The 21,566-nt window shown below is 43.1% G+C and overlaps 1 protein-coding gene across 7 annotated transcripts in view; it reads left to right on the top strand.

Moving 5' to 3' along the window:
- The first annotated feature begins 622 nt into the window (after window positions 1-622).
- The window catches only part of LOC121279013 (cAMP-regulated phosphoprotein 21-like), a 293,633-nt gene continuing 272,689 nt past the window's right edge, over window positions 623-21,566 (top strand). For 5 of the 7 annotated variants that reach the window (XM_041189756.1, XM_041189757.1, XM_041189755.1 and 2 more), the window contains exons 1-2: window positions 623-755; window positions 19,183-19,243. The gene's annotated coding sequence lies outside the window, so the exon portion shown is untranslated. Of the gene's footprint in view, window positions 756-19,182; window positions 19,244-19,903; window positions 19,947-21,566 lie in introns of those variants that run through there. The other 2 variants (XM_041189753.1, XM_041189754.1) reach the window with 2 other exon arrangements.

Below are 21,566 nucleotides of genomic sequence, written 5' to 3'. Positions count from 1 at the left end.
AAGGGTTGATTACAGTCTGTGTTGTGGGGGGAAGGGGTTAATTACTCTGTGTGTGGGGTGGGGAGGGGTGATTACTGTGTGTGTAAAGGGTTGATTGTGTGTGGGGAAAGGGTTGATTACAATGTGTGTGTGTGTCTTGAGGAGAGGGTTGATTACATTGAGTGTGTGTGTGGTGAAGGGTTGATTACAATGTGCATGTGCTGGTGGGGAAAGACTAGATAACAATGTGCGAGTGCATGTGTGGAAAGGGTTGATTACAGTATGTGTGTGTATGTGTGTGTATGTTTGGGGAGAGGGTTGATTACTGTGTGTGTGTGTGTGTGTGTGTGTGTGTGTGTTTGTGTATGTATGTGGTGAGGAAAGGGTTGATTACAGTGTGTGTATGTGTGTGTGTGTCTTGCTTGGGGAGAGGGTTGATTACTGTGTGTGTTTGTGTGCGTGTGTGTGTGTGTGTGTGTGTAGCGAGGAAAGAGCTGATTACAGTGCGTGTATGTGTGTGTGTGTGCCTTGGGGAGAGGGTTGATTACTATGTGTGTATGTGTATGTGTGTAGTAAGGAAAGGGTTGATTACAGTGTGTGTATGGATGGGTGTGGCAGGGGAGTGGGACTTTGCTCAGTCTCCTGTCACTGTCGGATATGGAGATTGTTTGAAACCTCATTAGTCAGTAACTGGCACACGTTATGTTCCTTGCCTGTTCAGAAGCACCCCACTTTCCTCATAAAGCCCAGCTCCGGGTTGGGAGAAGCACGTTCAGGTAAGTTACTTACCCTGTGAATCAAACCCATTTTATTTGCAAATTGTATTATCTGTAGCAAAATCCACAGTGAAATTACATTTGTGTCTCTGAATATTATTTTGAGTTATTTGAAATCCTCAGTAGAAAACTGAAAGCCTATTTGCTTTGTCTCATATTAAAATCAATGATGTCAAGATGGCCTTTAGTGTACCTTGGTGTGATGTTGCTATAGATTGGTAATACTGGATGCAAGTGCAAAAGTCAATGCTGTCCACTGCCTGGCCAAGGTCCATGAGCTAAAGAGGCTGAAATTATGTAATGGACTGGTGAGTGCATAAAATAATAATTTTTTTACAAAGTACTTTAAAAATACAGAGTTTCATATTTATGTGATGTATATTTTGATCAATGATGCATCATTTTATAATTATATACGGGTCCTGGACCCTGTATCCAGGAACTTTGGGGACCGGAGGTGTGCTGGATATGGGGATTTTCTGGATTTTGGGTCCTGGTTTTGGAAAGGGTTGGTGGAGGGGAGGTTGGTGGGTGGGGGTGTGGGGAATAGGGTAATTTAAAGCCGGGCTGATTTTTCCGCCGAGATGGACCCAGCCAGGACATGCGGGGTGAATCAGGCTGGCTTCTGCCGTTTATCCCATACCCAAAGAGCAGCTGACCAGCGTGCCGCGACCCAGAGCAAATGACCCATGACAAAGAGCAATGCCTGATGGGGATTGTAGTTTCCAGGGCAGGATCCAGTTTCCAGGTCCTTTGGATTTTGGGGTGCCAGTAAGGGCTCCAGGACCTGTACTGAATATTATGCTGCTTTATTGCTGTTTTGTTTTTGTTAGGCCTGGGGGGTTGCATTAAATGTCAAGTGTTAAAATGGAAAATTGTTTGAGATGTAATGATTTGGAAGATGAGAATCTATCACTGTTCTGATTATTTTTCTGTTCAAAATCTTCTTCGTGAATAGGGTATAGCAATGGCTGAGCCTCAGGGTAGGCTGCTTTCAGACCAACCCATGTGAGCTTGTTCGTGATTGTGCCAGTGATGTTCTGCTGTTAGTCTGCATAATATAACAGGCAACCAGCTGGAGTCTCAGTGGTATTTGGCATCCAAATTGAAAGATGCCAGTTTGGGAGATCGATTGGCGATGCTTCATATGAGGTCGTTGCAAATTTTTGGACTCACAGCATTGCAATCTGGTTTTCACCTCCTAGCATACCAATTTTAAAAATCTGATGTTTATTAACAAAATAACCTGTGCATGTTATTTATGATGACTGCTCTTATTCCAGAAATGTTCTTTAAAGAATGTATGACCTTGATAATAGTACTCCCACAACCAACTTCATTGGAAATTAAAATCAGGAGAAATGTTGGCTGAATTGATATCATTTAACACCATCATCCAAAATCAGAATTGCCCTTTCTGTCTCTTGTGCCTAGCCCAGAAATAGTTTGTTGTCTGATGGCTCATTCTTCTATTATCACTAGCCACTAACTCTTCCATTTCCAACACATCCTTGCTCATTCCTCTCTACTGATGCTGCAATAATCAGTGGCCTTCTGAATTCCTCCTCCCTACAATTCTCTCCGTTAAAATCAATAAGCCTCATTGCATTGTCTCACTTTGTTATCTCCCAAACTGCAGACATCATTTTGACCTTGAGTCACGTTCATCCTTCCTCCTTTAATCTTAAGACTTATAAAACCAAACATGTTACTATCTCCCATTGCCTCAGTTTCTCTTTTATTCCTTTCAATCTTGATGAGTCTCTGTACTATGAACCTTGCTCTTTACTTCGAACTTTCTTCATGACTTACATCTTTTACTCTTTTCCATCTTGATGGTTTCATACATAAGCCACAAGAGTGAATCTAACCATCACCTCATGACATTCAATGGAATTACCATCAGTGAATCCCCCACTATCAACATCCTGGAGATTACCATTGACCAGAAACTGAACTGGACTAGCCATATAAATACTGTGGCTACAAGAGCAGGTCAGAGGCTAGGAATCCTGTGGTGAGTAACTCACCTCCTGACTCCCCAAAGCTTGTCCACCATCTACAAGGCACAGGTCAGGAGTATGATGAAATATTCCCCATTTGCCTGGATATGTGCAGCTCCAACAACATTCAAGAAGCTTGAGACCATAGAGGACAAAGCAGCCCGCTTGATTGGCACCCCATCCACAAACTCCCTCCACCACCAATGCACAGTAGCAGCAGTGTGCACCACCTACAAGATGCACTGCAGGAACTTACCAAGCCTTCTTAGACAGAATCTCCCAAACACTTGACCACTGCCATCTAGAAGGACAAGGGCAGCAAATACATAGGAACACCACCATTTGGAAGTTCCCCTCCAAGTCACTCACCATCCTGACCTGGAAATATATCGCTATTCATTCACTGTCACTGGGTCAAAATCCTGGAACTCTCTCTCTGACAGCACTGTGGGTGTACCAAAACCTCATGAACTGCAGCGGTTCAAAAAGGCAGCCCACCACCACCTTCTCAATGACAATTTGGGTTGGGCAATAAATGCTGGCCCAGCCAGCAATGCCCACATCCCATGAGTTAATTAAAAAAAAGTCCCTTGGCCCATCATCTTAGTTCCTCAATTTTTAATATAGTAAGAGGCAAAAGTAACGCATTCCAACACTGGGTCACTTCATAGTGGATATCCACCAGTAGTTGTTTGTATTGTTTCTTCATATCTTGAAACATCTTGCAGTGCTTAAAGATGGAAAGTGGAATTTAGTTCAATGCACATTTGAGGTAAATATTCCATTGTGGTCGGTCTTCTAATCATGCTGGCACAAAAAGCACTGACAAGTTTTTGGTGTTCACTCATAAGGCTGGTCAGCGCAGGTATTGGATCCCTCAATGTCTCCAAAGTTTCCTCCAGCCTTTATTCAGAACCTTCAATTCTTACTTACTTAGACTTTGTCCCACATCGAACCGGAGGAACTATGGTAGCAAGAGACATCCACTGGCCCCGATCCATCACAATTTCTTTTGCTTCAGCCCAGGTGGTGTCCCACTCTTGAAGGTCCTCCTTGAATGTTCCTTGCCACAACTTCTTTGACAAGTCCTATCTTCTTTTTTCATCAGGTATATCCATTCTATTACTACTCTGGCATCCGGAAGGCGAAATACATGTCCTGCCAGTTTCAGTCATTTCTCGGACATGATGTCCCACAGGCGCTTCTGATTGGTTCTCTATAGCATTTCTTGATTGCTGATGTTGTCTCTCCATATGATGCCCAAAACCTTATGTAGGGAATGCTGGTGAAAGAAATCCAACTTATGTGACACATTTGCTGTTCTCTTCCATGTCTCACTGGCACAGATTGTGGTTGGTGCTGCTATATATATGTTGAGTTGCAGCTTCATAGCCATGTTGATAGTATTGGATGCCCAAGCTGTGTGGAACTGCTGGAAGACCAATGCTGCTTTGCCTACCCTTGTGTAGACATCAATCTCTACACCACCCACCCTGGAGATTTTGCTTCCTAGATGGGGTAAGTGGTCGATTTCCTCAATGTTCTGTTGCCCAATGGTGATGGGAAGGCCTTGCTGCTGTCCAGTAGTCATTGTCTTAGTCTTTTTGAAGCTAATGCATTGACCAACCTTGGTGCCGCTACCTCCAAAACTGGTGGTCATGTCTTGGAGTGCACACAATTCTTCGGCCAGTAAAGTGATATCATCTGCAAAATCTGGATCCATTAACTGGTGGTGTTGTCACGGGATGCCAAGGTCTGCATCCACCGCCTTGCTCTTAGTGAAATTGATAACCAAGAAGGAAAGGAACTGGGAGGGTATGCAGTCTTTCCCAGCCTCCTGGGATAATGTGGATAGAGTCCGTGGTCCCCATGCTGGTCTTGACGTAGCATCTGGAGTCGCTGTATGAGGCTTTGACGATGTTGTATGCCGCAATGGGAAAGTTTGCTCAAAACTTACAAGTGCAATAGATTACTGAGTACTCATGTCTGAAGTAACCCATTCGGATGGTATTTTATTTTGTGATTTTATAACATGAAAATGGGACTGCATCACAAGTGTGTAGCATATCAATGAGGCCAGGTATAACCAAGTAGTACATATGGATAAAAGCAAAATACTGCGATGCTGGAAATCTGAAACAAAAACAGAACATGCTGGAAAAACTCAGCAGGTCTAACAGCATCTGTCGAGAGAAAGATAGAGTTAACGTTTTGAGTCCGTATTTGTGATACCTTCCAGGTATCAGACTGCCTTCCCTTACCCTGGTATTGGGGATTGTGGTCTCTGCTGGAGACACCTCCCCTGAGGAGGAAGAGAGGGCCAGAAGAAGAGTCATATGGACTTGAAACGTTAACTCTATCTTTCTCCCCAAAGATGCTGTTAGACCTGCTGAGTTTTTCCAGCATTTTCTGTTTTTGTTTTGGTACATATGAGACTACTTTAAATAAAAAGTTAAATTTGAATATCCACTGAAGTGATAAATTAGATTGCACCATAAAGAGATATGAATTTTCATTTATGTAGTGCCTTTTATGATCTCAGTATGTCTCATAATTAAGAATACTGGGAAGTTTGATCACTGTTGTAATGTAGAAAATGTGATAAGCAACTTGTACACAGCAAGGTTCTAGAAACAGCAATGAAATAAATGACCAGGTCATCTGTTTTAGGTGTTGGTTGAGGGATAAAGGTTGGCCAGATCACTGAGACAAATCCCCTGCTCTTTTTTAAAGAAGTGCCCCGAGATCTTTTATATCCACCTGAGTGATCAAGTAGGATCTCAGGTTTAATGTTTCATCCAAAGCTATTGCAGTACTGCACTCTGTCAGCACCAAACTGAAGAGACAGCCAAGTCTCTGGAATGACTATCTGACTCTGGTGAGAGTGCTACACTCAAGTTTGAACTTGTAGTCCTGATGTCTGAAACTAACCTTTATAATTTTACTGATGGTTCATCATGCTCTTCCTGTGGGTCTGGATATTTTTATACCTCCTAATTAATTTTCTAGCACCCGTGTAACAATGTGCAGACATTGAAAGTTATTAGTTTGCATATTTTCTCTATTTGTACTGCAGTTACCCCCTAGATATAATCATAAAGACTCATGATCTATAAGAACCTTTTGGAGAGAACCCATATAAATACTGTTGTCATCGGTTGCACCGTGTCGGTGCAGACTCAATGGGCCGAAGGTCCTCTTCTGCACTGTGATTCTGTGATTATATCATCTTCATGAGGAATGCCCTTAATCAATTACCATTCCATTACCTTTCAAGTTCAGTTTATTTTCACTCTTTTTCTACAGTGCCAGTCAAACCCTCAAGGACTGACAGCAAGAACCCTCTCTCTCTGTTATCTGTCACTAGTCATTTGCTTCAAATCTACCTTCCACTTTGTCACAATTCTGGAACATCTGCCTGCCCTTCTAGCAAAGGCTGGAACTTAAAATATCCAAGAACTGTGCTCTTTCATCGTATGTGAAATAGCTGACATTGTGAAGTAATATCAAGGAGAGAAAATCCCATTTTTGCACTTTGGAAATGGAAAAATAGGCATAAATTAGGATACAGTCCTTCAGCATCATAATAAGCTACCAGGAGAATCCCAAATATTAAGACAAGGTCAAGAAGTTTCAGGAACTGAAGAACTGCCTATGGCACTAACATGCTGTTTCTTAATATGACATACATGACAACTTGGAAAATTAACAAAAGTTGACAACAGCTTTGAAAAAGCTGGCATCATCCCCACAGAGATGATGCCTCAAAAACAGAAAAGAAGTTAGGGGCAAATGGCGTTGGGACATGAGATTGAGGAAACCTGCTTTGCAGATAGTTTTTTTTCTGCAGTACACAAAGCATAATTAGCACCGATTGAAAAATTACTGAAGGAGAATGTAAGTGCAGAATGCATGAGACTTTTTATATTTGGGGGATACGTTCCGTTCTGCAGGACATTTTCAATTTCAGTGAAAAAGAGTACTTAAAAAAGTTTAAAAAGAGGCTGCTAATTTGCTGTCACCCATTCTGTATTAGTGGCCACATAAATTTCACCCTTACTGAGTTTAGAAATCTATTTTGGTGCATTTCTGACATAAATTTACATATAATGCACAGCACACAAACAGGCTATTTGACGTAACTGTTTCATGCTGCTGCTTGCGCATCACATGGGTCTCTTCCCGCTCCATGTCATCCCTCACTATCAGTGCAACAATCTATCCCGTTCTCCCTCATGTATTTATCTAGCTTCTCCTTAAATGCTTCTGTGCTTTTGTCTCAGCTACCCCTTGTGGTCAGCAAGTTCCACATTCTAACCATCCTTTGGATAAACACTCTTGGTCTCCTGCACAAGTGGAAGCTTTTTCTCTATGGGCAGAATTTTTAGCCTGGAGGGCGGGTGCGCACCTGACCCGCTCGAGCATTAAATAAAGCGTGTTGACGTTGGCCAAGTGCACTCTCGCGATATTTCACTAGGTGAGCACGTGATGGAGATGGAGGCACGTCCACCATTAATTAAATGGCCAGTTAAGGCCCTTGAGACAACAATTGCCTCTGACTTTACATAGCCTGTGCGATTTTTAGGCCATCGCACTGGCAAACCAGGCAGGCGGGCAGGCCACAATTTGCAAAACCTCATCCACGGGTGGGATAAGAGGGGTCATTGGGCTTGTCAAAGCGATTAGTGAGGAGTGCAGGATATCACTTGCTGCTGGTTGCTTCTGTGAACAGGACAGCTTCATTTCGCTTCAGAGCTGCATTCAGAGAATTTCGAGGCTTCAGTTCAGGACTCAGTGTTGTTTTCCAGGCCCCTGGAGGATTCACACTGCATGGGACCTTGCAGGTATCAGACAGCATTCCCTTCCCCTAGTAATGGGGATTGTGATCTCCGCTGGAGGCATCACTTCTGAGGAGGAAGAGAGGGCCAGAAGGGGGAGGAGGCCACGTGGACCAATGCAGCTTCCAGGGCAGTGACCAGTGGGAAGAGAGGAGCAGGCACAAGGGGCACAGGGCCAATAGGAAGTCCAAGGTGGAAAGTGCCTCAGAAGACGCCATTATCCTACTGCCAGTGTATACAGGAGCAATGCGGCTTTCTCAATATGTCCAAAGTGCAATGCTGAAGGAGGCTTTGTCTCTCAAGGGAGACAGTGACCTCCATTTGTCAGAGGATTGGCCCTGAGGTCAGCTCTGACTGTGTGGATGGACACCCCATGCCAGTGGCTCTGAAGGTCACAGTGGCCCTCAACTTCAATGCCTCCGGTTCTTTTCAGTGCTCAGTGGAGGATCTGTGTGTGGAGTGTCCCAATCAGCTGTCCACAGTTGCATCAAGCTGGTGACAGAAGCTCTGTTCAGGTGTGCATTGACTTTCATTCATTTCCGTATGGATGAGGACAGCCAGGCAGAGCGAGCCAGAGGCTTTTCAGCGATTGCTGGTTTCCCCCGCGTCCAGGGTGCACTCAACTGCACACATGTGGCCATCAAGGCACCAGCGGGTCAGCTCGGTGCCTTCATCAACAGGAAGGGCTCCCACTCCATGAACTTGCAGGTAGTGTGTGATCACAGGATGCTGATTCTACAAGTCTATGCAAGGTCCGCCATCCAAGAACAGAGGCTGAGCAGCGCTACAATAGGAGACATGCCTGCACAAGGGCTGTGGTGGAGAGAGCCGTCCATCTTCTCAAAATGCGCTTCTGATGCCTGGACTATTCAGAGGGCGCACTCCAGTACCCCCTGGAGCGGGTGTCACTGATCATGGTTGTATGCTGCACTCTCCACAATCTGGCGCTGGAAAAGGGGGATGCAGTGGAGGAAGAAGACCTTGACGCAGCTGCACAGAGAAGGGATGATGAGTCCAGTAGTGAGTCTGAGGACGAGCACGATGAGGAGAGCACTGAGGGCATGGACACTGATCTGGGCAACCTCCAGGGAGATAGGGACACAGGAAGCTATGATCCAATGTTCCTTCAGCTAGCCTACCAATTAAGAGCCACCACCACATGCCAGGGCTGCAGATTCCATAATCGATCCCTGACAGGACCAGTTCCTTGGTCAACAACATACACTATGACACTATGTGCCTTTGCAATAAAGTTTCAGGAGACACACGTCCATCATAACATCATGTCCTACTCTGCCCCCACAGAACAAATGATGCGTCTAAAGGCCAGTTGCAAAAAATATCTCATTTACTTGTGAATGTCAAACATTGCTGAAATGATCTTTAACCTGTGTTTTCAATCGCACCATGAAAAATGTAAAGAAAAATGGGGGAACAAAATATCACCTGTGATAAGGCCATGCTGTGCTAAAGGTGCTTTAAGTTTTCATTTACGGATGCTACATCTAGGTGCTCCCTCCTCACTGACATTGGAGACAGCGACTCACTCTGCTGTCCTGTTGGCCTTGATGACTTTGGTGGGCGTCCTCTGGCCAGTGGAGCCTGTGCTGGCCCCGCCTGGGAGGGAGCAGCCAGTGCCATGGCTGGCATCTCCCCAGTTGCCACGGCCTCATCAGATGCCATGATGACTAGCCGAGGGGAGGAGGAGCTGCTGCCTTCATCCAGAGCGCCCTGACAGGATCCTGCAGAGGTGACAAGCAGCTCATGTGCCAACGTGAGGTCGCTCTGGAACGGCCTGCACACCATTGATGGACAGGCACCTAGCTGGGATGTCAGTGCCTAATCCATCTCCCACACTGACACTGACCACCTGAGGTCATTGCCGGTGTGTGGGCTTGCAGGTCCAAGCGCATCCCCGGGAACCCCTGATTGAACAGCGTCTTCATGAGAGTCGCCATGGAGGAGTCAGTGCGCTTGGCTATGAGGGTCAACGCAGTGCTTATATTCCGTAGGGACTCCTCCACAATGGACACCATGACACACATTCCCTCATGGATCTCCGCCAGATCCTTTTGCACATCCCGCTGGACATCCAGTACCTGCCGCCTAGTGGACAACTCCAGAGGCCCATTATCAGCCTTTGACTGAACATCGTCCTGGTCCCTAGCGGCCCTCCGATGCTGGCGCCCTGGGCACTCTCTACCTCCGCCTGCACCTCAAGCAAGTGTGAAGTGCCCTCACCAATGTGCACCGGGATTCTAAACAGCGATGTTATGCCCACTGAGCTGCTGGCATCTGCGTGGATGCCTGCTTGAGAGAGTGGGTGTGACGCAGGTGCGTGGTGAGCATGGTGGTCCTCAGGGGTTGACGGGCAGGCGAAGAGCCCAGGCAGCCTTCACATTTTACATGAAACCTCATCCATGGGCGGGATGAGGTTTAATGAATGTTTTTAATGTGTTTTAAAATTTTCAATAAAATTAATGGACATGTCCCAGCTCACGTGACAGTTTCACATGAGGGGACATGTCCTTAAATTTTTTTTTAACCTTTCTTCAATGTTTCATGAATGAACTAATCTCCCCGAGGTACCCCTGTGCCTCAGGGAGATTTCTGTGCTCTTTCGCACGCATGCACAAAAGTGCAGGCCCCAACTCAGGGAATCCCCTCCCACCCGCAAAGGAAGCGCTCAGCTCAGTAAAATGGTGGCACAGTCCCGATCAGGGTCGCCAATCGGTTTGCACCTGCCCCCAGCCCCGCCCCCGCACAACCCCCCACAGTGGGGGAAATTTTTGTCCATAAAATCGACTTCCATTGTCTCCTTAACCATCTGAATTGCTTCTTACTTTCTCATTTTAAAATTGCGATCAGACTCTCCACCTGACTTGCCCTCTCCCATTCGTAAAATTGCATCCTGGCATGATAGTGTCGAGGGCCCGATCCCAGCCTATCTCACTCAATATACAGCCCCCTCCCCCACCTCCATTTCTCCGCTGTAAAATCCCAGCCAAGAATTGTCAAATTAAGCCAGTTAATGCCAGGGATCATCCACCTTATCTCACAAAAGCAGCTGCAAAGAATATTACATTGCAACTAGTATTAAGGAACATAAGCCATTTATATATGGCAACAGATTTTTCATAGTCTTATTTAAAAATGGAAAGTGACTTCATGAATTTGGGTGATACAGGGGTCAGTGCGCTGTTGTTTCATTTCTTGGAGCCAAATTCAAATCCAGTCCAACCGATGAGATGAAAATGTTTTCTTTTGACTGTAAGATCTAATGTAAAATGAGTTAGGCCTGCTTCAATCTAATTCCAAATCGACATTAGCCCACAATACAAAACTGCCCAGAATTTGACAATATATAGGACCAAACTGGCATGACCCCAGAAAGTTTTTGAGGAAAATCAAACATTTTTTAGAAACTACATTTTATAAGATCCCTAGCTCTAGTCTCCACCACAAGTGGAAATTCTTCTATGTATCTTCCCTATCAAACCCTTTCATTATCTTAAAGACCTCCACCGGGCCACTCCTTAGCTTTCTCCTTTATAGAAAAAGGAGTCCGGCCTCTTCAATCTTTCCTGATAGGTATAACCTCTCAGGTCTGGTATTATCTGATATGTATAGCCACCTTAGGAACAAGCACTAACTAACTATCTGAAACTAGGGCCAGGATTTTTGCAGAGTCATGGAGCCTCCATGGACCTTCAAAAAAATGGAAGGCGGGACCAGATCTGGAAATTTTGCCACCCATTTCTGACCCATTTTTGCCAGTAGGGGAATAGGGGTGAGTTGTGATTCACACATGATGGAAACCAGACCTCAGCAGGGCCATTTGAACCAAGTGCTGACTGCAAGGGTCTTAATCCTCAATGTGCAAGTTACAAATTTTTAGTATAGATGTAAATGCTCCTGAAGGGCAAATAAGATATGTAGAATTGTCAAACTATCAAGTTATTTAAATTCACAACCCTTTTAAAAATTAAAAAAAAAACAGCCTGCCTATGTCAGTGAGATAAATCTGCCAATAAATCAGTTCTAGCAGTTACAGTAGCTGTTTGTTGACATTACCTTAAGGGCTATCGTTATATCAATAGTAATGCAGCTTTCCTCAACCTACCAATTATATCAATGGTGGAAGGGGTTATAGATTCACATTTTGATTGATATCCCAAAGATGGTATTAAAGGATTAGCTGTCTTTGATGTGGGGTTATGAATATAAGTCTGTTTTTTGTTTCTATAAGGGATTACACACTTGAGGATCTTTTAAAAGTTTGAATGGGTTTTGATGAATGGGAGTGTTTTCTTTATTATAATGGAAGCTGCAATGCATATTTAAGTCTTTATTTTATTTCATCTAAACATGGCTCCTGCGGTCTGTTATTGGTGGATACTTGAGTTGATAAGTAGGATTTAAGGGTAAAGGATGGTGGGTGGGGAGGGCCTGAATTGACATTGCATTGGCATGGGGTCTGTAAGAAGCCATGGGTTGACATGAGTGGCATAGGCCTATAAGGAATCATGAGGGTTTCTGTAGGGTAACGGTTAGCTGGGTAGGTAGCCATGAGGGACCTTGGGGGTGGGGGAGTGTCTTGAGTTGGCATGGAAGATATAAAGGACCATAGGGGTGGGTGGGGCATTAGTTGGCATCGGTGTGGCATAGGGAATGGGTGGAGGCTGGTGGGGTGTTAAGGGTGAGGGCAGAGGGCCTAATATTTAATAAAACAGCTGGGATGCAGTTTCAGAAAACTGAGGCAGGCCTATTAAAAAACTCGCCTTGGCACTTGGCAGCCACAGCGGCCAACTCCAATCTGTGTCAGGGGACAACAGGCCCAACTCCATCCTGCATCCACCCTCCCGAGTGAAAATCGCACTGCTTGGGATACATTTTCCCGAGTGCACCAAGTGTGCAGATTTCCAGACTTGCGTTACCCAACTCGGGAGTGAAAATCTGGACCTGGGAATTATAGAAACCAGCACCTCATTTTACATTTTTCTGCCTCATGTTTTTATCCCACAAACAATAGGAGATAGTAACGTTTAGTTTCATTTCCAACTTCCACCCTTCTGGTTGTAATAGATGTACCTTTGCCTTCCAAATAAACTAGCTCATTGTTACCAACAATCTCCAATTCCAATGAAACAGTTAATTTTTGTTGAGAAATGTTGTCAAGCTGACAAGAGTTGAAATTCTGACCGATATCACGTATGAACATATTCTGTCAGAAAATTATGGACAATGTTAGGATTGATGGTTCATCTTAATCGCTTTTATGGTTGATTGTTCGTGGAGCTCTGCCACTCAGCTACACTAGATCTATAGAATCCAAAAAAAGATCTAACCTTCCTAGCCTTCCTTCCCCCTGTGGCATGTTAGTGTGTAGAACAGTAGCTACTAAGATGGATACAAGGATGTCTGATCAAGTGGCACAGGTGATGTGTTAAACATAAGAACATAAAAACATAAGAACTATGAGCAGGAGTAGACAATTCAGCCCCTCGAGCCTGCCCCGCCATTCAATACGATCATGGCTGATCTCATTTCGGCCTTAACTCCAATTTCCCACCCTCTCCCCATAACCTTTCAACCCATTACTAATTAAAAATCTGTCTATCTCCTCCTTAAATGTATTCGGTGTCCCGGCATCCACTGCACTCTGAGGTAGTGAATTCCACAGATTCACGATCCTTTGAGAAAAGTAATTCCTCCTCATCTCTGATTTAAATCTACCACCCTTAGGCGAAAACTATCGCCTCTTGGTCTAGAATGCCCCAGAAAGGGAAACATCCGCTCCACATCTACTTTGTCTATCCCCTTTAGCATCTTATATACCTCAATTAGATCTCCTCTTTTCCTTCTAAACTCTAGCAAGTATAGGCCTAAACTGCTCAATTTCTCCTCATAAGACAACCCCCGCATCTCTGGAATCAATCTAGTGAACCTCCTCTGAACAGCCTCCAGTGCAACTACATCCTTCCTCAAGTAAGGGGACCAAAACTGTGCACGGTACTCCAGGTGCGGTCTCACCAATGCCTTGTACAGTTGCAACAACACTTCCCTATTTTTATACTCTGTTCCTTTAGCAATAAATGCCAAAATTCCATCTGCCTTCCTTACTAACTGCTGTACCTGCATACCAGCTTTCAGCGATTCATGCACAAGGACACCCACCTCTGCACTGAAGCATTCTGAAGTTTCTCTCCATTTAAATAATAAGTCACCTTTTTATTCTTCTGACCAAAATGGATAACCTCACACTTATCCACGTTAAACTCCATCTGCCAAATTTTGGCCCATTCACCAAACCTGTCCACATCCATTTGTAAATGTCTTATTTCTTCATTGCAACTTACTTTCCCACCTATTTTGGTGTCATCTGCAAATTTAGCTATAGTACCTTCTATCCCTGAATCCAAGTCATTAATATAGATTGTAAATAGTTGGGGCCTAAGGACCGAACCCTGTGGTACCCTGCTAGTTACAGCTTGCTATCCAGAAAAAGACCCATTTATTCCAACTCTCTGCTTTCTGTTGGTTAGCCAATCCTCTGTCCAAGCTAATATATTACCTCTAACTCCATTTGATCTTATCTTGTGTATTAATCTTTTGTGTGGCATCTTATCAAAGGCCTTCTGGAAGTCCAGATATACTACATCTACAGAGTCCCCATTATCCACTTTGCTTGTCACATCTTCAAAGAACTTTAGCAAATTAGTCAAACACGATTTACTCTTCATAAAACCATGCTGACTCTGATGGATTGCATTTTGACTTTCCAAATGCCCCATTACTACTTCCTTAATAATGGATTCCAACAATTTCCCAACGACAGATATTAAACTAACTGGTCTATAGTTTCCTGCTTTCTGCATCCCCCCGACCTTTTTGAATAAGGGCTTTATATTAGCATTTTTCCAATCCACTGGAACCTTTCCAGAATCCAGGGAATTTTGGAATATTATAGCCAATGCATCCACTATCTCTGCTGCCACTTCATTTAAGACCCTGGGATGTAGGCCATCAGGTCCTGGGGACTTGTCACCCTTTAATCCCAATAGTTTGCTCAGTACTTTTTCTCTAGTGATGGTGATTGTTCTAAGTTCCTCCTTCTCTATATCCTCTGCACTCTCCTCTTAAAGTATGAATTTATATTCATTATCTGAACCCTGAGAACATAACCTTGAAATCCATCTTGTATATATAAAAAATACGCTTTTTTTTAGCCTTTCTAACTGTAGACATGGACTGGGGTGGGGGGTTGTACATGCTGTGCTATTGTGACATTCCTGTTTTCTATGTCTAATAATCTGTTGGAGGACAGATTGTTGGACTGTTGTAAGACCCCATCATGACGGCAGTCTGAGCTTCCACTTCATCCAGATGTTAGGAATGCTGCAATGGAATCTGCAACATGGCCAATTGCCACTGCATGATGGATTGATCCACAAGTGTGGAAAGGATGGGTTCGAAGATTTTTGCAAATTCCTATGCCAAATTGGTGCTGAACTCCTTCATGCTTCATGACCTTGACCACAGGCATCGAACAGGTTTCCTATTTTGTTGTGCATGACCATCAGTGTTTCTCTGTCGACTGCCCCAGCTGAAAGTTCTACAGTGGCACACGTGTGCGACTTCACTCTCCAGTGAGCTGGCACCTGCACTATCCTTGGCCTGGCTAGGGCCCCCTTATGCCCATACCTCACCACGTGCGGATCCTGCCTCTAATCTCTCCTCTATGATACATGCAATGTTGGTATAGTGCATGCGAATGTGAATTCAAATAATGGAGCTGTATCTTCAACAACATTCTTCTCTTGATGTTGCTCCGCTGCCTGGCCAAGTTGCATTGTTTTGGGTAGTTAAAAGGAAAAAGACACAAGGGCACAAGGGTAAGGTTATGGTACAAGGAGTATGTGGGAGGAGTGGGGGCGTTGGTGGGTATGTGGTAGTGGAAAGTAAGCGGTGCATAATTACACCACCTGCAGCTTCCAAATCAGAAGAGTGTGTGTGTTAATAGGGAAGTGAGATGTGAGAAGGAGGATTTGATAAGATGATATTGCTAGCTGTGGCTTCAGTCCTGCTGCTGGTCATGGCCTCAACAATGCCATCCAAATAATGGCCAGCATGGGGGGGAGGATTAGGACAGGCGGCACTATTGCTACCCTTCAGTTAGTTCTTGTTGCCTCTGGTTGTGCGCAACCTTATCCTGCAAGGGTAGCGTGTCAGTGGGAATGGTGCAATCTGTTTCGGTGGTGTGGCTATGTGTGCAACCCATGAGATGGCTGTGAGGTTTGCAGTAGTGATGAGGGTGAGGGTAAGGTGAAGTATTTGAAGGCATGAGGCCTGATTGACAAAGATTATGCTAGGTCAGTAATGAGGCTATACAATTTTGCTCCCAGCCCCACTATTTTTACCTCTGACACTGAGGACTGTTTTCTAAACTTGGTAAAATATACATGGAGAAAATGTTCATTGCAAGTTTAGTGTGAAGGTCTCTGTATGTGAATTAATCAGTTCTCATAATTGAATTGAACCTATAAGAAACAGATACAATAGTGGCCAAATCTTTATCGTGTCTGTGTGGACATGTCCATGTTCTTGTACTATGTTGGGTAGGTGCAGGAAGGGAAATCGATGTATCACTGGTAGACCAGCAGCAACCAACTTACAGAAAGCTCTTTCAATATTAAAAACGAAAATATTGGGAAGATGCTTAACTTCAGTGGTAGCACAAAACAAATATACAGACTGTTTTACCTCCAATTGATTTCCTTCTCTATTGACTGAAGTTAAATCAAACTGCTAATTTATTATTGCCTTTTTTGCATTATTGCTGAACATAATTTGAACTCCATGAATTCAGTCATTGGACGAAAGAAAGAGATGATAATTGAACTTAACATAAAGTTAAATATCTTGGCAATGACTTGCCATAGTATTTGTTAAGTCTGCATATTTTTTGAAAGTTAACGAGCTGGATTTTCAGCTTGGCATGTGGGTGCACGCCTGCCATGCATGAGTGTGAAATAGCACGCGATGACGCCGAGTGAGCATCCCAATGTCATCGCGCACTCGCACAATATTTCAGTCGGCAGGCACACGCAGGAGTCGGCAATGCGCCCGCTGATAATTAAGAGGGCTGTTAGGCCCATAAATAAATTAATTAAACTGAATCCTCCTCGCCCGTCCAAACTTACGGGCAGGTGAAGAGGCTAAGTGGTCTTTGGATTTTTGAAGAAACCTCATCCACAGGCAGGATGAGGTTTCTGATGTTAATTAAAAATAAAATAAAAATTTTTAAATCTCATTTTTAACATGTCCCTGCTCATCTGGTAGAGCCACATGAGGGGGCACCTTTATCTTAATTTTAAAACCTTTATTTTGAATGTTAGAATTCTTCAGTTCCCTGAGGCAGCTCTCACTGACTTCCACACTCCCCCCACCCCCCACCAATCCAGGCAGCGCTGGCCGTTAATTGGCCAGCCAGCATGAAGTTGTGGTCGGGCTGCCCCAGGGCCTACACGCGCGCCCGACGAGGCGAAAATCCTCCCCAGTGTCTGTTTCAGGTTTCTATGCAGCACTACAGAGTTGACCTTAACTCTTTTGAGGACTATATTGACATTCCTACCTCTTTGTGCTTTAGTTGTAGACAATTATATGTTCTGTGCTTCATTTTCATTCCATTCCATAATGCTTTATTCTAATTGCCTTGAGAAGGTGGCGTGAGCTGCCTTCTTGAACCACTGCAGTCCATGTGGTTTAGGTACACCAAGTGGAAGGAGTTCCTGGATTTTGACCCAGCAGCAATGAAGGCACGGTGATATCGTTCCAAGTCAGACTGGTGTGGGGCTAGGAGGGGAACCTGTAGGTCTTCCTGTGCATCTGCTGCCCTTGTCCCTCTAGCTGGTAGAGATCAAGGGATTGAAAGGAGCTGTCACAGAAGCCTTGGTGAATTGCTGCAATGAATGTTGTATGTGATACACAGTGCTGCCACTGTCCTGCTGGTGGAGGGAGTGAATATTTAAGGTGGTGGATCCAGTGAGACATGGAGGCGTAATATTATGCAGAAGATATGCACAGAAATAATTATGATGCATTCACATTTGAAACAAAGAAAACTAGTTAGTGGCTAAATACGGTGTTAAGAAAATTACCCATAGGAAGAGTTTTTAAAATAAACTCAAAGTAAGCATACAGAAAAGGCAAAGAGAAGGAATGTCTCGCTGGTCTTTTCACCTTCACAGCATAGCATCAGATGGGCTACAGAATGAACTAACTGAACTAGTCTACTGGTAAATGGATTTAATCTTATTTGGGCTGGCTTAGACATGCCATCTGCTGCTGTTGTGTCTCCCCTATTTTACACTTCTCAGTGAATCTCATGGTTGCTTGGAGGAAGTGATATGTCATTTCCTCCTCCTTCGGGTACCATGTCCTAAGAGGGCATTGGTAACCATGCACTTCCATTGGGTTGGTCCATAATTATGCTTGGCAAAGTACTGCAGTGGTTTGCTGTTGCCTTCTGCAGTATGGATGACCAGGAGACTCTTCTGCTCTTACCACCTGCCATCAGACGCATCGGAAAGATTTACAGGTTGATAATCAATCTGCGTGGCCATATTACGAACATACCTTCCATGCTCATGAAATTCTGCAGTGGGACTGGAACCTGGACCTTCTGGCCCAGAAGTAGGGACACTGCCCACTCTACCAAAGACCTCCCATGATATCATTTAGCAATGTTTATTGTAACAGGCTAGATTAGGTCACAGTGCCACCAATGCAGCCGAGAAAAATAACTGGCACTTTTTACCTATATTACACTAATTTTTTTAGAAGTTGTAACACAACCTTTGGAGAATGTAAGAATAGGGAGCATTACTCTAACAGTATCAACTGTTCATTCCAATGAAATAGAGTATTACATAATTATCAATTCAAACATCACAGCTTGAAGCTCTCCACAGTTAGGTTTAGCACTATCAGTTGCAGATTAAGTTCTTTACTCTGCTACAACATTAATCCCAGCCTCAGAGGAACAGCACCTACAGAATCAGTGACCAATTTTTCTCTTACTGCACTTGCCACCCTTTGTGAGATTATAATTTTTGTGTCAAATTATAGCCAGATTGTGCTGTGGACCAATGCCTGGTTAAAAAGTAGGCTAAGGCTACCAAACCTACTTTAAACATGAGACTTCAATTCCACTAATGTGGGCTAGATTAAAGATATATAGTTAGAGGCAAAGGATAGAGTGTTAAGCCACAAACCTACCCTGAAGCTTGTGTTGGAGGCTCTTGTAATTATTTTTCCTTCATGGGCAGGGGAAGGACAAAATGTTTGGAGGAAAGCAGGGAAAATATCGGAAGGGAAAGGGCAGGGGCAAAATAAAAAATAATTTCATTGATCAGTGTTTCCCAAGGAAACGGAGTGAATTTTATGGAGCTATGTTTTGGATATTTGTGGTGGGGGGTGGGTATCTGGGTTTGCATGCAGGAAATAAACAAACGGAAAGTGACTGGTCTCCTTTCCAGGCAGACTCTCCAACTCACCCGATCTTCTGATATTCTCTCTGCCCAGGTGATCCACTGTGCCCAGGAACCTTCCTTTAGTTGTTTGACTGCAGTAGACATGATTTGGGGTAAGTGGATTATCCTATCGGTGCTGTTATTGCTTTGTTCCCATTTATAGCAGAGGCGCATTTCTGGGTATGATTGTTAATAGGCACAAAATGCATTAATTAGCCATTCAAATCACTCATTACTTTTTTAAGGTGTGTAGCTATAAACTGGATACTTGTCCTGAAGCTGATTTACAGGACTAATGATTTTTTTTTGTTTCCATGGGTACCAGTTTTTTTTTAACAAGGCTGCACTGTATTTAGAAAATCAGCTTTTATGATCATTTCAGGGTTTTTTTGTTATGGACTTGACCTGTAGTTATACAGTACATGGGAGGAAAAAAAATCAAATTGTTATCAGTCTTTGGGTAACAAGTGCATTGCTTTAAGCTATATAAGCTTCTCTTTTGTTGAAACCTTGTGAATGAACAGCACGGCTAGTTATAGGTGAAGCAGTTCTTTAAAGATCCAGCGACCAATGGCTATATACCAGACAATCATCTGCCTCTGAAGCGTCATGACCAAAACTGGTTGTGAGCAAGAGGATGGTTATCACATAGCTACAGTAGACTTAACAGCCCTGTGTGTGGGTGGAGTGAGCTCTCATTCTTGAGAGCAGCAGGGGGGGGAAGGAAAAAAATCATGTCTTCCAGGAAGGCAGATACATAGCAGCGTTGAACTGTGAGTTTGTGAAAAAAACCTTGGCTTCTGAGATTTAGCTGAGGTAAGTAATGATATTCATTTTTGCAAAGTGCTTGTTAGTTTTCTTGTATATTGGTTTTGTAATATTGTGTGTTAATAATGCTTCAGCACTAGCATTCAAAAACCAAAATAATATATGAATAGTAGTTCATAAGTTGTGTGCAGAATATGGTCATTCCTTCTCCAGATTTGATGTCATGTTAGTTTTTAATGCTGTTCTGTCAGTGTATTGTAAGCACCATCTGCGTAACGAAAACAATTGAGAGAAAAAAAATGTTTTTTCCTTCATTTGCTGTATTTCATTGTCATTTATTCTGGAATCTTATTCTCCTAGAGTGCCCAGTACTGTTCCATACTGAAAGCTGAAACACAATAATAAGGTCAGCTCTGCTTGCCAAACCACTGTCGCTGTCGCAGTTGCAAAACAGGCAGGGTCTCAACTGTTCAAGATAAATGTGCTCAGCCAATATTTATCGAAAATTGTGATAATAGAACAATATATAAAAGTTGTTTATGGCACCACTCCCTTTATGAAATTCAGTGCCTCAGTCAGTGCTTGGTTGGACTTTGTTATTCAAAATTTTTAGCTCTGATGATCTCTGATGAACAGAAAAATCTTTCATTTTATACAACACTTCAGACCTGCTGATCTTAGAAATTAATTTGTTTGAAATTTCCATCAGAAAGAGAAAAGGTAATGTGACATAAATGGATGCTGTGAAGTTATTAAGTATGGTATATCATTTCACTTAAATCGAATAGTTTATTTTACTAAAAGAATGGTCAAACATTATAACAGTATTGTGTAGGAACTACAGAACTTGCGATAGCAGAATTTATTCTTTGCATTGTATTTGAATTATCTTGTGTGTTAAGAGTTTTGTTACCTAGACAACCATGACATCTTCATTTTCGGAGCAAGCTGTACTTGAACATCCACCATAGTAAAATTTTTAGTGTTGTTTAAATAATGTAGGACCATGTTGTGCAGAGGTTGCAAGTATGAATGAAAGAGGCAGATGATAAATGTATTTGAGTCATGGGAAAGGTGAAAATGAGGTTTAAATGAAGCAACTCTTGTGATAGCCATCAATCATCGGCATAACTTTGACACTGCAGAGTTGTTATCAAGTCTGCAATAATGAGATGTTAAGCTTGCAACTTCTTGAAGTTTGATTCAAGGTGCCAAAGGACCATTGTTATGGAACATTAAATATCTTGCAGAGTATTGTGCAGGTAGTATGTTGTTATATGTACTAGCTCACTATTCCTTTTCAAAAATATTCCACAAAGAAATACTTTCTACCAGCATAAAGGGGTGGCAATTGAGGAAAAATCCAAGTTTTACTGAAAAATATCATTTTGTTCTACATTTTTCTGAGAAAAACTAAAAAAACTATCTGTACAAACAATAATTTGCTGCATTACCTTCCTTTTTCCCCAATCTTTACATATACACGCGTTGCTGATATTTAGCAAGTTAAACTAGGTGGAATCAGTATTGAATTCCTAGTAGCTGATTTAAGTTTTTAGGGCTTAAATTTAAGTTTTTAATGATCTGTGGCTGAAGTATTTTTTAAAACCACAGTGGTTTAGTTCAATTATGTGAGATGTTTGTTTTATTTTAATATTCCATCACAGT

Source organism: Carcharodon carcharias, chromosome 6, assembly GCF_017639515.1.
Source record: "Carcharodon carcharias isolate sCarCar2 chromosome 6, sCarCar2.pri, whole genome shotgun sequence".
NCBI classification, from domain to species: domain Eukaryota; kingdom Metazoa; phylum Chordata; class Chondrichthyes; order Lamniformes; family Lamnidae; genus Carcharodon; species Carcharodon carcharias.
This window is presented reverse-complemented; position numbering and strand designations above follow the sequence as displayed.